This window comes from Tachypleus tridentatus, chromosome 6 (assembly GCF_004210375.1).
Source record: "Tachypleus tridentatus isolate NWPU-2018 chromosome 6, ASM421037v1, whole genome shotgun sequence".
Taxonomy (NCBI): domain Eukaryota; kingdom Metazoa; phylum Arthropoda; class Merostomata; order Xiphosura; family Limulidae; genus Tachypleus; species Tachypleus tridentatus.
In genome coordinates this window covers 152,675,356-152,701,462 of record NC_134830.1, presented here as the reverse complement: position 1 = coordinate 152,701,462, position 26,107 = coordinate 152,675,356, and the positions used below count along the sequence as shown (strand labels likewise).

General features: G+C 35.9%; 1 protein-coding gene and 1 non-coding gene across 7 annotated transcripts in view; one reads left to right on the top strand and one right to left on the bottom strand.

The window, feature by feature from the left end:
* LOC143254101 (uncharacterized) overlaps positions 1-19,905 on the bottom strand; it is a 105,135-nt gene extending 85,230 nt beyond the window's left edge. For 3 of the 6 annotated variants that reach the window (XM_076508875.1, XM_076508881.1, XM_076508879.1), the window contains exon 1: positions 18,349-18,502. The gene's annotated coding sequence lies outside the window, so the exon portion shown is untranslated. Of the gene's footprint in view, positions 1-13,302; positions 13,702-17,527; positions 17,552-18,348; positions 18,503-18,692 lie in introns of those variants that run through there. The other 3 variants (XM_076508877.1, XM_076508878.1, XM_076508876.1) reach the window with 3 other exon arrangements.
* Positions 19,906-25,522: 5,617 nt separating this feature from the next.
* TRNAT-CGU (transfer RNA threonine (anticodon CGU)) lies at positions 25,523-25,594 on the top strand. Its single transcript has one exon. It is a non-coding gene; the product is annotated as a tRNA-Thr (tRNA).
* The last annotated feature ends 513 nt before the right edge of the window (positions 25,595-26,107 follow it).

Genomic DNA, 26,107 nt, shown 5'->3' with positions numbered 1-26,107 from the left:
GGCGCTCGACTCGTAATCTGAGGGTCGCGGGTTCGAATTCCCGTCGCACCAAACATGCTAGAGATTTAATCTTAATTAAAGTAGAGGCAATAGATAAAGAGAAGTATAGACTGTTGGAAATGACAGCAGGACTTATAGAGAATATTAAGCTATTCGTAAGTACAAAGGGATACATCAGCTAGCAATAACTTTCAGGAAATTAGGTCGAGTGCTGTTAGGGTTAAAAGTGGTAGAATTAATTGTAACGAACATATTATGTTGAAGAGCAAATTTCAACCCTTGGCTTCCACAGATGAGGATCTGTTGGAGAGAAGGAAAATAAAATGGCCAGACAAAGATGCAGATAATAATAAAGTTATAGGTGATTCCTTGACAAGACATAAGGATAGCATAGCCTGTGAAGTAAATAATATAAAAATAATTAGATTATGTCACCCAGGCGCACAGGTAGAGGATATCACTGACAGAGTAGGAGATATAATAATAGGGGCTAGAGTTGCAGTTTTTGGGGCACATGTAGGGGCTAATTACCTGGAGAGAGGTAGGTCAGGGGAGCAAATTTATAAGTTCGAGTGGTTGATAAAGGCATCTAAGAAAGAGGAACGTAACTTACTTTTGTCTCTAGGGCTGAATACCATAGTCGGGTTAATATGTAAGAATGAGCTGATTGGCTGCTTGTATTCGTCAGATCAGTTTGATTGGAGCTTTTTTGGAATGGGTGGTTTACATTTAAATATTTTATGAATGGCTTGTTTTACAAGGGCTATTAGTTCACCTGTAAGGAATGTTTTAAACTAGGATTAGACAGTGATGAGGACTAGACTAAATAAAAAAAAAAGATATAAAAATATTCAGCATAGGAAATGAGTATAGAAGTAACTCTAGGGTTAGGCTTAGTTGTTACTATTGTAATGCTAGAAGTAACTCTAGGGTTAGGCTTAGTTGTTACGATTGTAATGCTAGAAGTAACTCTAGGGTTAGGCTTAATTGTTACTATTGTAATGTTAGAAGTAACTCTAAGGTTAGGCTTAGTTGTTACTATTGTAATGCTAGAAGTAACTCTTAGGGGTAGTCTTAGTTGTTACTATTATAATGCTAGAAGTAACTCTAGGGTTAGGCTTAGTTGTTACTATTGTAATGCTAGACTTATTATAAATAAAGCAGATGAATTTAGAGCACCAGCAAGAACAGAAGATCTTGATACAATAACTGAAACATGGTTAAACATAGATTACTTTGATGGCAGAAGTTTGAAATACAGGGTTACAGGTTACTTAATATGGATAGAGTGTTAAAGATGGGAGTAGTAGCTTTATAAGTGAAGTACTAGTTACGTACTATTGAAGTTGAGGATATAAAAGACAACAGCAAGGAGATTGGATCCATTCGGGTTTATATTATTGGATATAAATGTTATATATAACATATAATATACATAAAATATAACATATAATATAAATAAAAAAAATGTTACAGACCATCAGGTGTTACTGATGAAATTAGTGAGAAACTTTACAATGAGATTTAAGATCCCAGCTGTTAATCGATGATTTTAATTTCAGGAAAATAGACTGAGAAACTCTATAGTCGAATTATAAGGGATAAAGTTTTTGGAAATTGTTCAGAATGGCTTTCCGCCAATTGGTCAAGGAGCCAACTAGAAACAATGCTATTGTAAATTTATTGTTAACTTCAAACATAGAAATGGTGAAGCATATGAAAAACATTTGGGTGAAGGTGAAACTGTGCTGAACATGGAGACCTCGAATAATGATGTTTTGATTAGAAATTTCAAATCAGTAAATTTTGAAGGGATGTTACAACAATTGTCTGTTGTGAATTGGGCAACTGAATTATTTGGAGACAATAATTAAATGGGGAAAATTTTTAAATATTCCTCATGGAAAGAAAACGGTAGCTGCAACTAAAAAATAAGGTTGGCTCACATAGGTTTAAAAAAATATGGTTGGCTCACATAGGTTTAGAAAAAATAAGGTTGGCTTGCATAGGTTTGAAAAAATAAGGTTGGCTCACATAGGTTTGAAAAATAAGGTTGGCTCACATAGGTTTAAAAACAATAAGGTTGGCTCACATAGGTTTTAAAAAATAAGGTTGGCTCACATAGGTTTAAAAGATTTAAAAAATAATTTGATGAAATAGCAAATTAGGACACTGAAAAGGATGCGCGAAAAAAATTTGGCTGAAAATTGAGAACAAAAAAGATAAGGAGTTTTTAAAATACGTTAAAGGTAAACAAAATGTTAGGATGGGGTAGGACCCATGAGGGCTCATATCTCATGATTATAAGATGGCTGGATTATTGAATTTTATTTTTTCTTCAGTTTTCTTAGTATTGAAAATGTGAGCAATATTCCTTAGCCTGAATAAATGATAAATGGAAACAAGGTCGAACAAGATGATCAAAATAATTTTAAACTCGTTAAGAAAAAATTAGAACGTTTAAAAAACGATAAGTCTTCTGGGCCAGGTAATATTTCTCCAAGGGTTTTGAAAGAGGTTAACGATTAAACATATGAACTACTTACTACTACGTTTTGTAAGTCTTTGGTAAGTAGGCAGGTACCAGAGGATTGGAAGTTATCTAATCTTACTCCTCTTTTCAAGGTAGACGATAAAAATTGTCCCAGTTATTATAGGCCCATTACTCTTGCATCAGTTAGAAACGTTTTGGAAAATTTGATAAAATATGCTTTGAAAAAAAAACATTTAACAAAGTTTAAAATTTTATTGAATGGTCAACATGGTTTCACTAAGGGAAAGTCTTGCCTTGTAAATCTTTTGACATTCTTTGAAATCTTTGAAAAGGTTCTGCTTATGTAAATGAGGGTAAGAGTGTACATTTGGTCTATCTGGATTTTCAAAAAGTATTTGACATGGTGCCACATAAAAGGCTTGTAAAGGACTTATCTCTACAGGTATGGGAGATAAGTTAGTGAATTAGATAGATGAGCGGCTGGATGAAAGAAAGCAGAGGGTTGTTATAGATGGAGTTCAGTCAAACTAGATTAATGTTACAAGTGGTGTACCTGAAGAATTAGGCTTAGAATCTTGACAGTTTTTGATATACATCTAGTGTTACTAGATGTGAAGATGCTACTGCTGATTTACAAAAGGATATAAATCATTTAGTGAGTTGATAAAATAAATGGAGATGGGTTTTAATTACAATAAATGTAAGATAATGCATTATCATAATTTGAATTATATGTATAATTTAAATGGGAATAACCTTAACAATGTTATGAAGGAAATGGATCTTGGTGTAATAGTAATCTAAACTGTGTGCTGTCGCTAATAATAAGGAAATAGGATTTTAGGTTATATCAGTAGAAATATTGGATACAATTCTAAAGAGGTTGTAATTTCATTGTACAGGTCACTGGTTAAGTCACATTAGAGTATTTATTGTGTTTAGTTCTGGGATCCTTAAATTGAGTTAATTGAAAGGTTTCAGAGAAGAGTTGTTAGAATAGTGTCTGGAATGGAAGGATTGTCATATGAATAGAGTTTGAGATCTGTGAAACCGTTTTCTCTTGAAAAAAGAAGAGATAGAGAGAACCTCATTCAGGTGTTTAAGATCGTAAAGGGAATTGATAATCTGGATGAATAATTTTGTTTCATACTTAATAGAGAAAATAGTAGGACTCGTGGACACAAGTATAGATTTTGTCCAGGTAGGAGCTGTCTTCAGCTGAGAAAGTTTTAATTTACTTACAGGACAGTTGACCTTTGGAATGGATTGCCTTCAGGTGTTGTGGAGGCGATAAATTTAAGTGAATTTAAGAGAAAGCAGCTTGATAATTATATATATGAAAGATGAAGACTGGCATTGTATGTTTTTTAACAGTTTTAATTTAGTTTAGAGGATAGGATAGCTTAGATGGACCAAAACGTTCCATGTCGTCCCTAAACTTTATGTTATTTTAAGTTACTAAACGTCTAAAACAACGCTATAACTTATTAAACATCAAACACAACGTTATAATTTAATAACAGTCAAACACAACCACATAATCTATTAAACATCAAACATAACGTTATAACTTGGGTAAAACAGTATGAAAACTAGAAACTCGTGAAACTTGGTTCGGTTGCCATTTCTCTACAAAAAAACAAATTCTTTAGAATTATCTTATCTCTAACTGACTCAGTATCACGTGATAAAAATGTTTCTAAAATATTTGTTGAACTAGGGGCCATTGCACAAAGAAGTCAACCAATTATGTTAGGCGAAAGCGTCACGTGCTGAAACTTGAAATTTTTTGCTAAGAAACACTGTCTATCTGTTTGCTTATCTATGTATGTTTTCTATTTACCTTCCTGTTTCTCTTTCTATATTTTAGTTATTCTGTCTACATGCCTGCTTGTACATTTATCTAGATCACTTCTAGATACGTTTTTACATTTTATTTTCTGCAAATCTTGGTCACTTTCCAGAATATAAACTTGTTCCAGAGTTCACTCCCACATGATACATTTAACTGTCTAATTTTTGTTTTATCTGTGCTGATAAAACATCTGTGAATAATGCAAAGCACGAGTCACCTTGTTTGGCGTTCAGTCACATAGTGTCCTTACTGTATATTGAAAACCTAAGACACAGAAATATATATATACGGGAATCCCACCACAACTCTATAACTAACACGAACACGGCTACATTTTTAAGAAGGTTTCTTTGATTTGGAACTTCGCGCAAAGCTACCCGAGGGCTATCTGCGCTAGCCGTCCCTAATTTAGCAGTGTAAGACTAGACGGAAGGCAGCTAGTCATCACCACCCACCGCCAACTTTTGGGCTACTCTTTTACCAACGAATAGTGAGATTGACCATCACATTATAACGCTCCCAAGGCTGGGAGAGCGAGCATGTTTGGTGCGACCGGAATTCGAACCCGCGATCCTCGGATTACGAGTCGAACGCCTTAACACACTTGACCAAACAGGTAGGTAGATAAATATTGACGATTTCATGACCTATTTACAAGCTGAGGAAGAATTATTTCGGTTATATTTCTCATAGTACATTAATATTAGGCCTATTGCATTTTTAAACACTACATTCTTTACCTAGTCCCTTAAAATTTCCAAGAATTTATAGAGTGTATAATAACAGTATTCCAACCACAGCGTATTCGCCAAATTCAGTAAGGTAACATATCGGACTACCACCACTGTAACCAGAGCCAATATTATATCAAGGTCGAACTTAAATATCGAGTTGTAACTTCCAGTTCTCTGTAGGTATATGTATATATTAACAGGTTCTATACAGAAATACAAGTAACAGTTTTTCTCATTAACAGATTTTATATAGAAATACAAGTAACAGTTTTACTCACTGACAGTTTCTATATGGAGATACAAGTAACAGTTTTACTCACTGACAGTTTCTATATGGAGATACAAGTAACAGTTTTACTCACTGACAGTTTCTATATACAAATAGAAGTAACAGTTTTATTCACTGACAGTTTATATATAGAGATACAAGTAACAGTTTTACTCACTGACAGTATATATATAGAGATACAAGTAACAGTTTTACTCACTGACAGTATATATATAGAGATACAAGTAACAGTTTTACTCACTGACAGTTTCTATATAGAGATACAAGTAACAGTTTTACTCACTGACAGTATATATATAGAAATACAAGTAACAGTTTTACTCACTGACAGTATATATATAGAGATACAAGTAACAGTTTTACTCACTGACAGTTTCTATATAGAAATACAAGTAACAGTTTTACTCACTGACAGTTTCTATATAGAGATACAAGTAACAGTTTTACTCACTGACAGTTTCTATATAGAGATACAAGTAACAGTTTTACTCACTGACAGTTTATATATAGAAATACAAGTAACAGTTTTACTCACTGACAGTATATATATAGAAATACAAGTAACAGTTTTACTCACTGACAGTTTCTATATAGAGATACAAGTAACAGTTGTACTCACTGACAGTTTCTATATAGAAATACAAGTAACAGTTTTACCCACTGACAGTTTCTATATAGAAATACAAGTAACAGTTTTACTCACTGACAGTTTCTATATAGAAATACAAGTAACAGTTTTACTCACTGACAGTTTCTATATAGAAATACAAGCAACAGTTTTACTCACTGACAGTTTCTATATAGAAATACAAGTAACAGTTTTACTCACTGACAGTTTCTATATAGAGACACAAGTAACAGTTTTACTCACTGACAGTTTCTATATAGAGATACAAGTAACAGTTTTACTCACTGACAGTTTCTATATGGAGATACAAGTAACAGTTTTACTCACTGGCAGTTTCTATATAGAAATACAAGTAACAGTTTTACTCACTGACAGTTTCTATATAGAGACACAAGTAACAGTTTTACTCACTGACAGTTTCTATATAGAGATACAAGTAACAGTTTTACTCACTGACAGTTTCTATATAGAGATACAAGTAACAGTTTTACTCACTGACAGTTTCTATATAGAAATACAAGTAACAGTCTTACTCACTGTCAGTTTCTATATAGAGATACAAGTAACAGTTTTACTCACTGACAGTTTCTATATAGAAATACAAGTAACAGTTTTACTCACTGACAGTTTCTATATAGAAATACAAGTAACAGCTTTACTCACTGACAGTTTCTATATAGAAATACAAGCAACAGTTTTACTCACTGACAGTTTCTATATAGAAATACAAGTAACAGTTTTACTCACTGACAGTTTCTATATAGAAATACAAGCAACAGTTTTACTCACTGACAGTTTCTATATAGAAATACAAGTAACAGTTTTACTCACTGACAGTTTATATGTGGAAATACAAGTAACAGTTTTACTCACTGACAGTTTCTATATAGAGATACAAGTAACAGTTTTACTCACTGGCAGTTTCTATATAGAAATACAAGTAACAGTTTTACTCACTGACAGTTTATATATAGAGATACAAGTAACAGTTTTACTCACTGACAGTTTATATATAGAGATACAAGTAACAGTTTTATATAGAAATACAAGTAACAGCTTTACCTATTAACAGTTTGTTTATTTATAGATATACGAGTGCTAGTATCGAGTGATGAACAAAGTACACCCAATTTAAGAGCACGACTCACCAACGTATAGATATTGTTATAAGTACAATATATGAATCAACTGAACAGTTACCTTTGCTAAACGATAGACAATAATTGACTGTAGGTGGTAATTACTAGCTGCCTTCTTTTTAGTCTTTCACTGATAAATTAGAGTCGGCTAGTGCAAACAGTACTGGAGTGGCTTAGCGAATAAAATCAAACCAAAAGAACCAAATACACACACATACACACATATATTCATTATTAAAATATTTTATTAATTGAAACACAATTTGCAAACGTCATGAATTCATCAGGTAACGTTGTCATCCATCCTGCTCATCATCGTGACGTTTCGCTCATATATTCAACAGTTAATAATTGAAATACGATGTGCATCTTCACCATAACGTTTCGCTTCTACAGTCAACAGTTAACTATTTAATAATTCATATAAAACGCTGGTCGTTACCATAACGTTTCGCTTCTACAGTCAACAGTTAACTATTTAATAATTCATATAAAACGCTGGTCGTTACCTTAACGTTTCGCTTCTACAGTCAACACTTAGTTATTTAAGTAAGATGTCCATTGTTATCATGGCGTTTCGCTTATGTTATATGTATGTAAAGAAAACATCATAGTTTTGCTGGTGCTATCCAATACGCTTCCGTATCTATTATTGGAGTCGCTTAATTTGTACGTACTTTAATAAGAATTTCCACACACCCAAAACAAATTATCCCGTGATAGCCAGCTTATTGTTCGTTAGACAGCTTCGCACAAACTTTAACAAGTATTATTTCCCCATAGGTATCCCTAATGGAGAAATGATAGGCTGGTCAGAAGACAATTGGTCAATAGCGCACACCGCCACATAGCTCTTGAACTAACTCTGACATACCACTCAATAGACAGCACGTTTTTAATGGAGATGAATGATCTAATCCACATTTTGGGTACGCTAACAAATAGGCTACGCCCAGTGTTCTTTCATAAATTTATATAAATTATATGAATGATGACACGCGAATTGTTTTAAACCGAATGTTAAAAATGAGCCATCTGGGTACCTCCCATTACAGGTGCCAAAACCCAGTTTAGCATTATAAGCCGAGACACTCACTACTGCACCACAGGGGGAGGTCCACTAAATATAATCATTATTTTTTCATATATCGTATACAAAAAATAAAGGTACCTGTTGATTGAATTAAACGTTTTACTGATCAGATCTCAAGATAAGATATTTACTTCGATTGAATGAAGTTGTTATCAATATTACTTTAAATTTGTCGTAATTTCAGTAAAGAACTTGACTAAATGTGACAGATGATTTGTTTTACTGTAGTTTGATTAAAGAACTTGACTAAATGTGACTGATGATTTGTTTTACTGTAGTTTCATAAAGAACTTGACTAAATGTGACTGATGATTTGATTTACTGTAGTTTCAGTGAAGAACTTGTCTAAATGTGACTGATGATTTGTTTTACTGTAGTTTCAGTAAAGAACTTGACTAAATGTGGCAGATGATTTGTTTTACTGTAGTTTGATTAAAGAACGTGACTAAATGTGACTGATGATTTGTTTTACTGTAGTTTCAATAAAGAACGTGACTAAATGTGACTGATGATTTGTTTTACTGTAGTTTCAGTAAAGAACTTGACTAAATGTGACTGATGATTTGTTTTACTGTAGTTTGATTAAAGAACGTGACTAAATGTGACTGATGATTTATTTTATTGTAGTTTGATTAAAGAACGTGACTAAATGTGACTGAAGTTTTGGTTTACTGTAGTTTCACTTAAGAACTTGACTAAATGTGACTGATGATTTGTTTTATTATAGTTTGATTAAAGAACGTGACTAAATGTGACTGATGATTTGGTTTACTGTAGTTTCACTTAAGAACGTGACTAAATGTGGCTGATGATTTGTTTTACTGTAGTTTCACTAAAGAACGTGACTAAATGTGACTGATGATTTGTTTTACTGTAGTTTCACTAAAGAACGTGACTAAATGTGGCTGATGATTTGTTTTATTGTAGTTTGATTAAAGAACGTGACTAAATGTGACTGAAGATTTGGTTTACTGTAGTTTCACTTAAGAACTTGACTAAATGTGACTGATGATTTGTTATATTGTAGTTTGATTAAAGAACGTGACTAATGATTTGTTTTATTGTAGTTTGTTTAAAGAACGTGACTAAATGTGGCTGATGATTTGGTTTACTGTAGTTTCACTTAAGAACTTGACTAAATGTGACTGATGATTTGGTTTACTGTAGTTTCACTAAAGAACTTGACTAAATGTGACTGATGATTTGTTTTACTGTAGTTTCACTAAAGAACGTGACTAAATGTGGCTGATGATTTGTTTTACTGTAGTTTCACTAAAGAACGTGACTAAATGTGACTGATGATTTGTTTTACTGTAGTTTCACTAAAGAACGTGACTAAATGTGGCTGATGATTTGTTTTACTGTAGTTTCACTAAAGAACTTGACTAAATGTGGCTGATGATTTGTTTTATTGTAGTTTCACTTAAGAAGTTGACTAAATGTGACTGATGATTTGTTTTATTGTAGTTTGATTAAAGAACGTGACTAAATGTGACTGATGATTTGGTTTACTGTAGTTTCACTTAAGAACTTGACTAAATGTGACTGATGATTTGTTTTATTGTAGTTTGATTAAAGAACGTGACTAAATGTGACTGAAGATTTGGTTTACTGTAGTTTCACTTAAGAACTTGACTAAATGTGACTGATGATTTGTTTTATTGTAGTTTCACTAAAGAACTTGACTAAATGTGACTGATGATTTGTTTTATTGTAGTATGATTAAAGAACGTGACTAAATGTGGCTGATGATTTGGTTTACTGTAGTTTCACTTAAGAACTTGACTAAATGTGACTGATGATTTGTTTTATTGTAGTTTGATTAAAGAACGTGACTAAATGTGACTGATGATTTATTTTGTTGTAGTTTGATTAAAGAACGTGACTAAATGTGACTGAAGATTTGGTTTACTGTAGTTTCACTTAAGAACTTGACTAAATGTGACTGATGATTTGTTTTATTGTAGTTTGATTAAAGAACGTGACTAAATGTGACTGATGATTTGGTTTACTCTAATTTCACTAAAGAACTTGAATAAATGCTACTGTTGTTGTAAATAGTTATTTTAAAAACTAAGTATATAACCTCTTACCTTTTAAGAAAGAACATCCTATTATTCAGTGAGATTCAAGTAACATTCAACGAGCTTTTTTCTGCAGCATGCAGGTGAAAGAGTCCATGGTGTTCTTTTGTATATAATTGTTTACCCTCTATTCACTCGAAGTTTCACATACCAGAAGAAAACGTTAAGGATAACGTTTCTGATAAGGAAAGTTATTAAAATTTTGTGACGTACAAGATCGTGGTATCTTGTTCAACTCACGAATACCAAGTTGTCAGGCCTCTTTTTTTACGTGTACTAATACAGTTAACCAGTCTTCGTCCACATCGCTTTGTTTGATTGCCAAGTTACAACAATGAAATGTTGTTATGTATTGCTCATAATTCGATTAACACGACATCCAAAGCCGTATCGGTACTGACAATTGCTTCGAGAAAAAGTCCCCTCGTGGGATAGCAGTAAGTTTACGAATGTACAGCTCTAAATTCCGGGATTCGATGTCTCGTGATAGACATAGCGGATAGTCGATGTGGCTTTACTCTAAAAACAACCAAGAGAAAGGGAAATTCACGAAGATATTTTCACGTGAGTTTCTATAGGACGCTTTTTTATCCGTCTTTCTCCTTGTTTCTCTCCTTGCTTGTTTTTATCATCTACTTTTTATCAAACAAGGTTTCTGTTGAACTGAAGTGATCAGGAACGTCTCTATAGAGCCAAGCTGTCTACATATGTATTTATATGCCTTATGTGTGTATAGATTCTATAATGAAGTACTTCAATGGTTTACCTGGGTCGCTCAGATTTGTAGAATCGAATGTGTAATATGATAAGCCCTCTGAAAGACAGCGGAAAGACCACGCTGAAATCCTGAGTTGGAGTCCCACGGCGGACACAGCAGATATCTCAATGTGGTTTTGCTATGAAACACACTGACAAAAGCAATATGATGTGTGCACCCCTAGCGTCGTTATTTTCAAAATACTTACTCTATTTTTTCGCACAAACACATATTATCCGATTTCTATTTAATTAAAACAGTAGTAGCCGCGACTGGCTGAAAAAAGGGAAGCTGTATGTTTCGAAGGCAGATTTAGAACTAGCAGCACATTAACAGACACTTGTATTTAATGCCAAAAAAACATTTCAAAAATCGCACTGATATTTCTATTTAAGTGCACCAGTGCAGACACGTCAAAGAATATCCGCCTCTTTATGCATCAGAAAAAAAACCACAAAAAAAACGTATCGTTTCCGGAACGTTCCCTCTATTTTCATGATGCTTTAGCATATAAAACTGTTTGAGTGGACTTCCTATGATCATTACTGACGCACTTCAAAGTTCTCACGCTGTGAGAAAACGTCACTTCTGGTGAGCTTGACAGTTATAGTGAGTTAGTGGATTAGTGTTCTAAACTAGACAAGCAGGAATACATTCGCCCATCCTATATTTATATCATTTATTTTATTCTAGTTTTCCAATTAAATCTCGAAGCTTTACCAAGCCAAATCTATAAACCAGATCATTTGCGTTGTATTCTTAATCTATGTGTATTTGTGTTTCATTTTTCGTTTTTATAGCCCGAGCATGGTTATTGTGTGGGACTGTGAATCTGAGGCTCTATAGTTCGCGTTCCGTTTCCGTAAAATCACACTTCGCATTTGAAGGTCGTTGGGTTGGACACATAAGAGTGATAGTCGAAATCCATTAGAGTACCCCAAGATTGTCGCTGGGTGATGTTAACTGTAATTTCGAAATTAGCGACGGCTAGCATATATAGGCCCTTGTGTGGCTCTCCGCGAATGCGCGTAACAAGTAAACAAGTAAATAATCCTGTACGTTACCAACCGCCCACAAACGCGAGGAACCACCTTTATCAACTCACTAAAATCCAGTTAGGATAAGAAATGTGAAGGTGAGAAGGGCGACTCGCAGAACGTACATTCATCACTGTAAGCGAACTTGTGAGGTTAGTTTATCGAGACTGTGTTTACCAGTTGTCTCGTGAAATCAAATTTAAATCGAACCATCATGACCTGGTGGTTAAGGTACTCGACTCGTAATCTGAGGGTCGCGGGTTCGAATCTCCATAACTCCAAACACACTCGGCCTTTCAGCCGTGGGGGCGTTATAATGTTACGGCCAATCCCACTATTCGTTGGTAAAAGAGTTGGTGGTGGGTGGTGATGACTAGCTGCTTTCCCTCTAGTCTTACTCTGCAAAATTAGGGACAGCTAGCGCAGATAGCCCTCGTGTAGCTTTGCGTGAAGTTCAAGACAAATCAAACCGATCAAAATAAATCAGAACTGAGTGGATATTTTTCTGAATTAATTAAAGATAAAACGTTCAACATGATTAGCTCACAAGATCTTTTTTAAAAATAGCCCCACAGTGGCACAGAGGTATGTCCGCGGACTCACACCGCTTGAAACCGGGTTTCGATAACCATGGTGGACAGAGCACACGTAGCACATTGTGTAGCTTCGTGCTTAACTTCAAAAAGACAAAATGTTTTAAGAATAGTAAGGACATTCATGACAATAATTAATTAAAATCAAACTCAATAGCTCAACGATCAGTGACTGTCCAAGCGACTCAATGATGCGTTTGAGGGCTCATAACGCTAGAAACTCGCGGGCACAGCATAGATAGCCCATTGTGTTAGCTTTGCACTTAACAACAAAGAAAAACATTACATTTTGCACGAGTAGAAATATTGTAACTGAAATTTTTGACACTTTTAATGATACTGGAAGATTATAAGTGCCTCATGTTGTTCACATTTTAAGTGACACTGACGAAATAAAAATTCCCGACATTTTCAATAATAGTAGCGAACTAAATATATCTACACATTGGAGTTGTTTAGTTTGGCGTAACAGTTGTTTATGAGAAAACGTTGGAATTTTGTCAAAAATAAATGAAATTACGAGAGACCTAAATATCACAAACACTTCACAAAGTGGTCACAAGAAGACATATAATGTATATTTTAAAAGTCTTACTTACCTAGAGCATTTTGAAGCGAGGAATTATGTCTGTGAGGGCCACAACAGGAGCAGCTTAGCCTAACGCTATAAACGTGAATACCGCTCGAATTAAATGGCGAAAATTCGGTCAACTAGTACAACAATGGCGCAATAAACGAGTGCCAGTAATAAATCATTAGGCCTAAAGCAATGTTCCAAAACGAACTAGAACGCCGAAGCGACTTTTGTAAGAAACCAGTTTCACCAGGTGGCGTTTTCTCTCGTACCATGCTTGTTTTTGGTAGAGCTTCGTGTGATTTGCATACTTACAATATCAAATCTTTTCTAAACAACATCCAAGGACGATTCTCATGGTGAACAGGCATCGTAGGTAATCATTCGCTGTTCTGTTCACCAAGTTCGCGTGAGGTATTGGGTTTAATGAATACAAAGTTAACAAAAACAAGCGCAAACAGACTGAGTTTGGAATCGCGTTACTTTTGGTTTTATTTTCGTTTTTTTTGGCCGCTCATCTTGAGGGTTAAGGAACTTTGAAACCGCTGACCTAATTATTCCTCGACACATCCAATACAAATAATTCTAGTGTTAATACGTCATAAATCGAACACTCACTATTATTATTCGTGTTTCCTTACTCTCGTCTTTTTGTTAGTCATCTCATCAGTGTAAATGCAGCGCCCAAAAGGTCAAATGTAATTAAATACACCTGATGAGAGCGTGCGATCACGCACGAATGATTGATTATAATTCCGATAAGAGTAATTTATTATTATTACCTGGCTGGAATAAAGACTTATAATCTTTTTATTTATTAGGATTCTAAATAGTAACGACACCACCTATTATAACACACACGTGTACGGTGTTAAGACCCATGGGTCCACCCAATCGTTTCTGAGTATACATTATTTCTGATACTTCTGTCTGCTCCGTTGTCTCTTGTAAAGAGTGGTTTTAGAGGGTTTGAATCTCACTATTTTTCCTTCCTGTAACTATTACCAGCTATTTTTCTTAGGCGCCTAACCTTGTATATAAACTGTAATTTGAGGTTCAAGGTGAACACAAATTATTACTCGAATGGTTTTCTTTGTTCAGCAGGTTTTCGTCACAGGCTGCTGTTTAGTATAAATGTTTGCCATTAAAATTTATATGGAATCATCCACTATATACTATGGTTATATTATGTAATATATGTCTATAAAATATATATTATTTAATGGTTGTTGTTGTTTTGTATTAAGCACAAAGCTACACAATGGGCTATCTGTGCTCTGCCCACCACGGATATCGAAACCCGGTTTTAGCGTTTTAAGCTCGCAGACATACCGCTGAGCCACTAGGGGCTTACGTAATGGAAAAGAGAGAGTTTATCGTTACAATGTACAATATTGGAATGTAGGTGAAATTGTATTAGAAAACGACAATATTTAGTTATCTTACTCGGTGTTTCGTTTAGGTATTTACGTGTGATAATCTCAACGTTTCTGAAGCGTGGTTTGTATAAACATCAAAACTACACCTTCCTAACCAGAAGCTAGTTTCTATTGTTGAAACTAAGTAACAATTTTCTTTAGAAACATACTCATCAAACCCTACAAGATAACACTTGTGCTGACTTGTGATTGGTTTGTTTGTTCTCAAGCACAAGTCTTCCGGTTGTACAGTGGTATTTTATGGATTTACATCGCTAGAATCGAGGGGGGGCATACGATTCCTCTCGGTGGACCCAACATATGGCTCAATCTCAAACGTAATAATAAACAATGGAGTGCCTTTGCTTGGTCCACAACGGGTTTCGCTGAGCCACTGAAGGGCATCGACCGTTACAAGGTACATTTGCGAAATATTCAAAGGACGCAATTATAATGAAAGTGACACGTGGTATAATATAAACATATCGAAACTTAAATATCTTAAGGACACATATATATAACAGCTATGATTAGCATTATTTCTACCACTGACCTTATTTCTCTTCGAATTCTCACGCACGGATTCAGACCAACTAAAATATCTGCCCCATCCCCCAGTGGATCAGGAGTACGTTTACAGACTTATAACGCTCAAATTCAAAGTTTGATTTCCCTTGGTCGACAGAACGCTGATAGCCTATTATGCAGCATTCTGCTAAAATAAAGACGGAAGGTGCTCTGTGATTGCTGTATTTCTAAGCGGACATGACGTTACACTATTAACACGCTTTCCCTCCTACAAACTTACAATAGACAATTCCGAAATTTCACACAAATTTATCTGAACAAAACGTATAGAATAGTAAAGGAAAAATAAACACGAAAAACTAAACAACCCATCACCAACTCTAGGAATGCTTGTGTTTGGCCAAATAGTGGGACTTAGGGCGCTCGACTAGTAATGCGGGTCGTGGGATCGAATCTCGTCACCGAACAAGCTCGCCCTCTCAAGCCTGGCGCCATTATGATGTGCCAGTCAATCCTGCTATTTATTTGTAAAAGAGTATCCCAAGACTAATGTTGACTAGTTGCCTTCCCTCCAGTATATCACTTTTAAACTAGGGACGGCTAACGCAGATAGCCCTCGAGTAGCTTTGCGCAAAATTCAATGAACACATAAGCAGTTATAGTGCCCAAAAGTGCACAGTGTGTTTTGGCTGCAAAGATTGGCAAACCGTAAACATTGGAATTCCACTTTCAGTAAGACTATTCATTACCTACGTAAGATATTTCAACAAGGCACTTCCATTATAATATTATTGTAAAATCGAACGTTTTGTGCTTAAAAAACACCGATATACCGCCATACACATTGGCATGTTGAAAACATGGCTAGAAAAATCCAGTTATACCTGTTAGATTTAAAGAAAAAATCAACCCTTCCGGTAGAAACATTAACTACCCGTTTGCTAATATTGTTACCTATGAAAGCGAACTTATATTTTAGTGGTTATTTGTAAAGCGAGGAGAAAGAACGCTTGGGACTATGACAAGACAAGTTTCTGCACGAGAGTAGGTGAGGAGTGTTTGAACCACATATCAGGACAGTGACCCCGCAGACCATCTGTTCTGTTTAATTAAATACCTGCACGAGGTTGTTCATTGCAAACATGACAATTGTTATAGTATATTAACAAGTCTCGAGCACAATAGTTAATCAATGTGAGTCATAACAGTACTGTGCATGTATACATACATAATATAGTGTCTAATACGAGGATTAAAAACCAATAAACGTTTCACAATAGTGATGAACTATTCAAGTGGACAGGTATTTTGGCTTCATTATGTCAGTTTAAAAACTACTGTTATTGTGTTACTTTATGATGCGCGTAACAATTAAACTAAAATTTCACATGTCAGCTATCTGTAAAAGTGGGTCTATATTAAACAGAACACAGGTGACTCCGCATCTCAGTTTGCTGTAAAAGTGGAGTTATACTAAACAGGACACATCTACTTTCCAAATTTCAGTCTACTGTAAAAGTGGGTCTATATTAAACAGAATACAGGTGACTCCGCATCTCAGTTTGCTGTAAAAGTGGAGTTATACTAAACAGGACACATCTACTTTCCACATTTCAATCTACTGTAAATGTGGGTCTATATTAAACAGAACACAGGTGACTCCGCATCTCAGTTTGCTGTAAAAGTGGGGTTATACTAAACAGGACACATCTACTTTTCACATTTCAGTCTACTGTAAAAGTGGGTCTATATTAAACAGAATACAGGTGACTCCACATTTCAATCTACTGTAAAAGTGGGTCTATATTAAACAGAAAACAGGTGACTCCGCATCTCAGTTTGCTGTAAAAGTGGAGTTATACAAAACAGGACACATCTACTTTCCACATTTCAATCTACTGTAAATGTGGGTCTATATTAAGCAGAACACAGGTGACTCCGCATTTCAATCTACTGTAAAAGTGGGTCTATATTAAACAGAAAACAGGTGACTCCGTATCTCAGTTTGCTGTAAAAGTGGAGTTATACTAAACAGGACACATCTACTTTCCACATTTCAATCTACTGTAAATGTGGGTCTATATTAAACAGAACACAGGTGACTCCGCATCTCAGTTTGCTGTAAAAGTGGGGTTATACTAAACAGGACACAGGTGACTCCCCATCTCAGTCTACTGTAAAAGTGGGTCTATATTAAACAGAACACAGGTGACTCCGCATCTCAGTCTACTGTAAAAGTGGTCTATATTAAACAGAACACAGGTATCTCTGCCACATACAATATTTACGTTATATGTATCATACCTTAAGACTAATGTATAAACAGACTGTAACTAGGCGACGACTCTTCCTTCCTCGTGCGAACATTGTATCAACATTAAAATTTCATCTATCTATCCATCGGTCGAACTTTTTGTCTGTTCTTATATTCCCTGTCTTTCGTTTCACTGCATTTGTTTATTTAACCGTGTCTCTATTTGTATATCTATCCATATTTCAATTTGTCTTTCTGTCTATTCTTATATCCTTCCGTCCGGCCCGGCATGGCCAGGTAGTTAAAGCACTTGACTCGTAATCTGAAAGTCGCGGGTTCGAATCCCCATAACTCCAAACATGCTCTCCCTTTCAGCCATGGGGGCGTTAAGTGTGAAGGTCAGTTCCATTATTCGTTGGTAAAAGCGTAGCCCAAGAGTTGGCGACGGGTAGTAATAACTAGCTGCCTTCTCTTTAGTCTTACACTGCTAAATTAAGGACGGCTAGCGCAGATAGCACTCGGGTAGCTTTGCACGAAATTCAAACGAATCCGTCTTTATATTGTTATGTTTGTTTATCTCTTAACCTATTTGTCGGTATATTTTCCTTCAGTCTGTCTTTCTGTCTATCCTTACATTCCTCCGTCTGTATACATATCTATCTATCACTAAAGTTATCTGTATTTAGTGTATTTTGCTGTGCCGGTCTACCAAGAGATAAAACACATTACAGTAGGAACGTTCCTTGGAGGTTTACGCTTAATTAAATCCTTCGTTACTAGTGGACCTGAATTTCGTTAATTTGAAAATCTTAACTATAACATTATTCATAAACTGAGTACTTAAGTACATTTTTTACTTAAGTAGACGTACCTGATAGTCTCTGCTAGTACGTTAACAGAACAGAATCGGGCGTCATTTCAACACAACGAGCCGACACACATTGTCAGGATAACAGTATTTCAAACAATGATAATACATCAATATATTGTTAGCACTCCTTTCTTATCGGATCCCTTGAACAATTATTTTGGTTCCCATGGCGATAAGGACCAATAAGTTTTAGCTATGTTGTGAAACGTTTTGGTAATTTCTCACGATCCAAACAACTCTGGCTTCTGGCGTAAAATAAACTCACTCAACGAACTGAAGAAGTTTTTAGAACACGAATCTAAAAATATAGATTTGCAACAAGCTGCAGATAGATTTACACTTACCATGGTAACAACAGTCTTTTATTTCCTGCTTGGGCACGTGTTATCTTCTGTCCCTTCTGTCGGTCGATTAATTAGCAAGTGAAACATAATAACATTTTCAAACATGAAAACCTTTTGCGCTACTCACGTTTCTATATCACTGTTAATTCTCTGTTCCCCTGGTTACTGTGGAATTGTCCACGTTTCTATATCACTGTTAAATTGTCTGTTCCCCTGGTTACTGTGGAATTGTCCACGTTTCTATATCACTGTTAATTGTCTGTTCCCCTGGTTACTGTGGAATTGTCCACGTTTCTATATCACTGTTAATTGTCTGTTCCTCTGGTTACTGTGGAATTGTCCACGTTTCTATATTACTGTTAACTGTCTATTCCCCTTGTTACTGTAAAATTGTCCACATTTCTATATGACTGTTAATCTCATCAGTTTTCATGGTTACTCTGATATTAATTCACGTTTCTATATCACTGTTAATCTCATCAGTTTTCAAGGATACTCTGATATTAATTCACGTTTCTATATGACTGTTAATCTCATCAGTTTTCATGGTTACTCTGATATTAATTCACGTTTCTATATCACTAGTAATTTACTCTTTCTTTCAGTGGTTGTTTTGTATAAAAATATTTCGTCTTCAATCTCTATAACTTGTCCTGACTACCCCAAGGTTAGGGAAAGATTAAGCCTACTTTTACTTCAAAAATAAAACTTCCATGGGTTTCAAAAAGTCATCGTTGGCTTTCCTTAATTATTATACAAAGAAAGACAGTCCAGGCAAACTCAGTCCTCAGTTTGTAAGCTTATTCAAAGATATAGAAATGAGGACGTGTCCTCCAGTTGTAACTGTTTCTCTTATTTTTTTCTGGGTTGACTTAGATTTAGCTCAATCTTTCCATAGCCATAGATTCCCCATCGTAAATTAAATCCACCCACAATTAACAACTCAAAACCTCTAATCTTCGTGACGAGCAAATTAATTCACGTATCCAGGTTCTCAATTTTCGCAGTTGTTAAACGGGAGATTTTCGATGCTCTAGAACAAAGGAGTTGGATATTTTCACAGACAGCCCTCTGACGAGAACGAACTCACAGACGTTCAACTATAGATGTGGTTGATTTACGCAGATAAAATATAAATAAATGAAAAGTTAAAAAAAAAACCTCGTCTGACAAGTCCGGGTAGAAGGCCACTCCAGGTGTTTTTCGTTTATTTAAGTACCAGCAGTGGTTGAATCGATCTGTAACCCCCTTCTAGAACTTTCCTAAACAACTGCGCGACCTACTGGTGAACACCGTAATGATGTACAGGTACGCGGTAGCGACTGGCCGACGCCCGACACTACAATGCTGCAACTGTATCTTTATCTGAAGTGGAGAGAACTAGTAATCAGGTGCTCTGTTCACCTCGTATCGCCATCCACCCACCCACCCAGCAAACACGTTCATGTCGTGATAGATGTCAAGACAGTTAACTCCATCTTAGGCCTACTTTTAATCGTGCATTTATATAGTTCGGTTACTAGCGCTTTTGGTAACCCCGACAGCCCAGGAGAGCCCTTAGCGCTTGGAACGCTAAAATTCTGGGTTTGATCTCTGCGATGGAATCAGCGCATGTGGCTTATTGCACAGCTATGATACCAGGGTTAAAGAAGCTACCAGCTAAGTATGATAGACAGCTATTGTTTTGGCTATAAAAAAAAATGGAATTATGGTTTTTTTGTTTGTCTTGAATTTCGCATAAAGCTTCTCGAGGGCTATCTGCGCTAGTCGTCCCTAATTTTATAGTATAAAACTAGAAGGAAGGCAGCTAGTCATCACCACCCACCGCCAACTCTTGGGCTACTCTTTTACCAACGAATAGGTGGATTGACCGTAACATTATAACGCCTCCACAGCTGAAAGGGCGAGCATGTTTGGTGTGACGGAGATTTGAGCCCGCAGCCCTAAGATTACTAGTCGAGTGCCTTATCCACCAGCTCATGCCGGTGTATCAATTTCAAACTACCCCCGTTTTCAAGTTACACCCGGTAATATGAAATCGTTTTCAGAGTACCGGGGGAGTAACATGAAATCGATTTTAAACTACCCCCTTGATTTCAAATTACCCCCTCTTCTAACGCCAAAATGACAAACATAATGATTGCTTTTAGTATTTGAAGTGCGTGTTGAGTACATATCTAAGTACATGATAATAGGCAAAAGGCCTATTATTTCTTTTATTAAAATTGATGATTTATATATGATAAAAGGTATTTTAAGGGCTCGTCCTCGCCAGACCACAAGGTCTACATACTGTCTTCATTCAATATATTGTAATTTATACATATTAATATTTTTATATATATTTTTATGCGCACTGAAATAAAAATGAGTGATTGATAGCGTGAGATATAGAACATAATAAATATTCGAATTTTTTACATTATTATTAATGTATTAATTTCCTTTACACAAACTGAGTGCGATAAGAACGTCTAGCATCTTAACAAACCGTTAAAACGAGTTTATCGGGAAAGGGGTAGTTTGAAATCAAGGGGGTTAAGATGAAATCGATTTTGTCCTCCCCCCCGGTAATTTGAAATCGTTACACCGGGCTAAATGAAATATAATAGTGAGAACAAATCATGTTGAAAACATTCCGAGTGGTGGCCCGGCACGGCCAAGCGTGTTAAGGTTGAAAACATTCCGAGTGGTGGCCCGGCACGGCCTAGCGTGTTAAGGTTGAAAACATTCCGAGTGGTGGCCGGCACGGCCTAGCGTGTTAAGGTTGAAAACATTCCGAGTGGTGGCCCGGCACGGCCTAGCGTGTTAAGGTTGAAAACATTCCGAGTGGTGGCCCGGCACGGCCTAGCGTGTTAAGGTTGAAAACATTCCGAGTGGTGGCCCGGCACGGCCTAGCGTGTTAAGGTTGAAAACATTCCGAGTGGTGGCCCTGCACGGCCAAGCGTGTTAAGGTTGAAAACATTCCGAGTGGTGGCCCGGCACGGCCTAGCGTGTTAAGGTTGAAAACATTCCGAGTGGTGGCCCGGCACGGCCTAGCGTGTTAAGGTTGAAAACATTCCGAGTGGTGGCCCGGCACGGCCTAGCGTGTTAAGGTTGAAAACATTCCGAGTGGTGGCCCGGCACGGCCTAGCGTGTTAAGGTTGAAAACATTCCGAGTGGTGGCCCGGCACGGCCTAGCGTGTTAAGGTTGAAAACATTCCGAGTGGTGGCCCGGCACGGCCTAGCGTGTTAAGGTTGAAAACATTCCGAGTGGTGGCCCGGCATGGCCAAGCGTGTTAAGGCGTGCGACTCGTAATTTGAGGGTCGCGGGTTCGCGCCCGCGTCGCGCTAAACATGCTCGTGGGGGCGTATAATGTGACGGTCAATCTCACTTTTCGTTGGTAAAAGAGTAGCCCGAGAGTTGGCGGTGGGTAGTGATGACTAGCTGCCTTCCCTCTTGTCTTACACTGCTAAATTAGGGACGGCTAGCACAGATAGCCCTCGAGTAGCTTTGTGCGAAATTCCAAAACAAACAAACATTCCGAATGAACTGAACGTTTATTGTATATTTCCGCAAACAAAGATTTTTAACTGATAGGTGGACCAGAGGTAAGTCTATGGATTTAAAACACTAAAATCCTGGGCTCTGTTCCTCGTGGTGGATACAGCAGATAGCCCGATGCTATAAAATAAACAAATAAAAAATCAATAATATTATATCTATTGCGACTATCTTCAAAACACTTTAGTTGCCAAATTATGACAGCTGTTGGATTCTGCTATAGTTTGTAGAGATTGTAATCTCAATAACTTCCTTCCAGAATACACTAAAAATGCCGTCGAAATCCAGGAGTGTACAGACATGCCCATCACTGATCCATTGCTAATCGCCTTCCCCACATAATGATTTCAAGAATATTTCATTAACAAGAATTGGGTTACAATGTGTATATTTAATAAATAGATCAGATATGCCTGTCTTTCTTTTTATTAATTGGTTTCTCTGTGCATTATTTTGGTTCTCTTTCTGGATGTTCTAGTTGCTATTATCCTCGTGGAAGAACTGATTATTGTTGTGAATTTTGCTTTTGTTATTTACATTTTGTATTGTTGCCTATAAAGCTGTAGACCTAAGGCGACGTTTCGAACTTTCTAAACACTTGAATATCAAAATATTTTTTATTAGTTAGTCATTCGGTCAAAGATAATTAAACTGAGTAATTAGTTAATTAATATTTGACAGTTCTACCACTTAGTTACTGTGTTAACCAGTTTAACTTGTTTTGACAGTTCTATCACTTAGTTACTGTGTTAACCAGCTTAAATTGTTTTGACGGTGCTATCACTTAGTTACTGTGTTAACCAGTTGTTGTTTTTATTTTAATTTCATGAGACGTTACAGCAAATGACTTCATTTTTATTGTAATATAACATATATTGCCGATGAAATCATAAGTTTGTAATAAATTAGAAAAAAAAAACATTGTACAAGCAGTTAAATTATTCGACATAATGAACATTGTATATGGAGAGAGACAGTGGTAGATAAAGACGTCAAACATTCTCTCAGTTGAATGAAAAATGTAAGAAATAAATTTAAAAACCAACTGAAAACAACATGTTTCGGCTCCTAATCTTTTATATAATTTGGCAAGGTTTCTGATCGTAAGACCCTCCTGATTATATATTTGTTATGACCATTCATAGACGATGTAGGCTTAATGAAACAAATCATCATTGATCTTTATGCGTACGCGCAATAAACATTCAAATTCCTGGGCATGCGCAGAGAGTAACGTGTTTTTTTTTTTTTAAAGTAAAATATATGAAGTGCTTATCTGTGTGTTTTACTTTCGAAATAAAGATTACATTGAATTTTAGGAATAACAGCGCATCATACGTCGAAATATTTTAGGCTTAGAAACAGCAATATTGATAATCCTTTCAAATAAAACATATTTTAAAAGTCGCCTTAGATTCGTTTATTTAGAAACGTAATAACTATTTACTTTAAAAGTTATTTTAATAAAATAATTTATTACACTTATATTGATGATGTTTCATGTTGTATTTTAATGTCCTTTTTCACTAAAAATTCATTTAATTACACATTTCGAAATAATACGCCCTCGGTGACACAGCAGTGAGGCTAAAATGGGATTTCGATACAAGTGGTTGGCACAGCACATGTTGTGTGTCTTTTGCTTAACTATAAACCAAACCAATATAAAAATTTGTATTATGAACTCGACTTCTGTGCTCATATTCATCATAAAAGCTACTTACAATTTGAAATGTTTGTGTACAATGTAGGTTTGAAAACTGGGCTGTTAATACAGCTCCCCTGCTGACTAAACGACAAGTTTAACGATTTATAACATTAAAGTCCAGAATTCGATTCCTTGCGGTGGAATGGGCCAGGCATGGCCAGGTGGTTAAGGTGCTATAAATTTGAGGATTACAGGTTCGAATCACCTACACACCAAACGTGCTCGCCCTATCAGCTGGGAGGACGTTATAATATGACGGTTAATCCCACTATTTCTTAATAAAAGAGTACTCCGATAATTGGCGGTGGGTGGTGATGACTAGTTGCCTTCCCTCTATTCTTACACCTCTAGATTTGTAACGGCTAGCGCAGGTAGTCCTCGTGTAACTTTGCGCGAAATTAAAAAAACAACTTTGCGGTGGACACAGCAGAGTCTGCAGTGGCTTCGTTCTAAAAACCAAGATATAAATCAATAATATATATAAATTAACAGGACTATTTCTACGCAACAATAATCAAATGGAGAAATATATATCTAATAAAAATATCTTGCTGCACACTTGGTGAAAAAAATATACATTTATGTAAAAACGACGACTTTCCCCCTCGCTTGACGCAGCTTATAAACCATATTCAATAAAATGTTAAAACATATGTTTATATACAGGCATAAACCTTGAGATGACAAGTGTGGTACTTATGTTAACGTGCCCTGACTGTCAATCCGGGGATTTAAGGTTCGTATAAACACTGTTAACTAACTGTTTTTTTTCCTCGCTCATCAATACACAGTTATTGGGGGTTATGCTAAGATAGCCCTTAATTGTAGCTTTATCGCAAACTTTCTGAAAACAAAACAGTGCATATATAGCCAAAGGTAACAACAGTAAATTTAAAACAGCAATTTATCCTCCATTGATCTATTTATTTAATATTATGTAGTTAATAGTTAATCACTAGATGGCAGCAACGTCACTTTTTAAGATAAGACGAACATCACAATAATGTATAAATCTTTCAGCATTTTTACGAAATTAAAATAATGCAACTACTAAGGAAGATGAATCTTCAAGATCTTATCTCTTCAGGTGAACTTTTAATCTTAATGGGCGAAAATTGAATCTAGATTGTATGCTAACTAACAAAATAACCAGTTTTAACGCAAACTAAAGCAATCAGTTTTCGTTGAGGTTTATATGAAAGTTCTAATATTTTATCACCTACAGTTCCAAACTTTAGATGTTAAACACAGATAAGTCGTTTGTTTATCAGTTTTCTTGGTTTTGCAGTCTTGTATGAAGAACATTAAGACTTCTAGTACTCATTATTTTCAGGCTTAGAAAATAATTATTGTGGCGGTGTGTTGATGGGTTCTTGTAATTTACCTGGAGAAAATAATTCAACTTTCACTCCATGTGACGATAATAAATTACTTTACTTCCTCCTTTAACGTTTATACAAATCTTAACAGTTGCACACTGCCATAAATTGTTGTAGATCTACGTTACAACTGACGTTCAAACTCCCCTGACAACCTAGGACTAACGTAAACTCAATCAACTTATTTACTCACCAAGAAGCCATCATAGCTCAGAGGTAGAGCACTGGTCTCGTAAACCAGGGGTCGTGAGTTCGAATCTCACTGGTGGCTTGTATATCTTAATTTTGTTAAATATTTAAACTTTGTCATTATTGTTATTTCATGAAATTCAATGAAATAACCTAATATTATGGTCTGACGTGGTCAAATGGGTTAAGGCGTTCGACTCTTCATCTGAGGGGCGCTGGTTCAAATCTTCGTCACACCAAACATGCTCACCTTTTCAGCAATGGGAGCGTTATAATGTAATTGTCAATCCCACTATTCCGTGGTAAAAGAGTAGCTCAAAAGCTGCCTTTCCTCTGGTCTTACACTGCTAAATTAGGGACAGCTAACGCAGATGGCCATCGTGTATCTTTATGCGAAATTAAAACAAATTTATTCAACACACCGATTTGCTCAACGCTTTTCAATATTTACAACTATTTCGTGTTTATAATGATGTAACTTCGAAAGTACGAGAAATATTTAACGTCGAATAAAATTGTCTAAGCCTCTTTAGGCCCTCATGATGTGCTAAAAACACGTAGGTCCAAGAAGCCTTGATAAAACTGAAATAGAAAC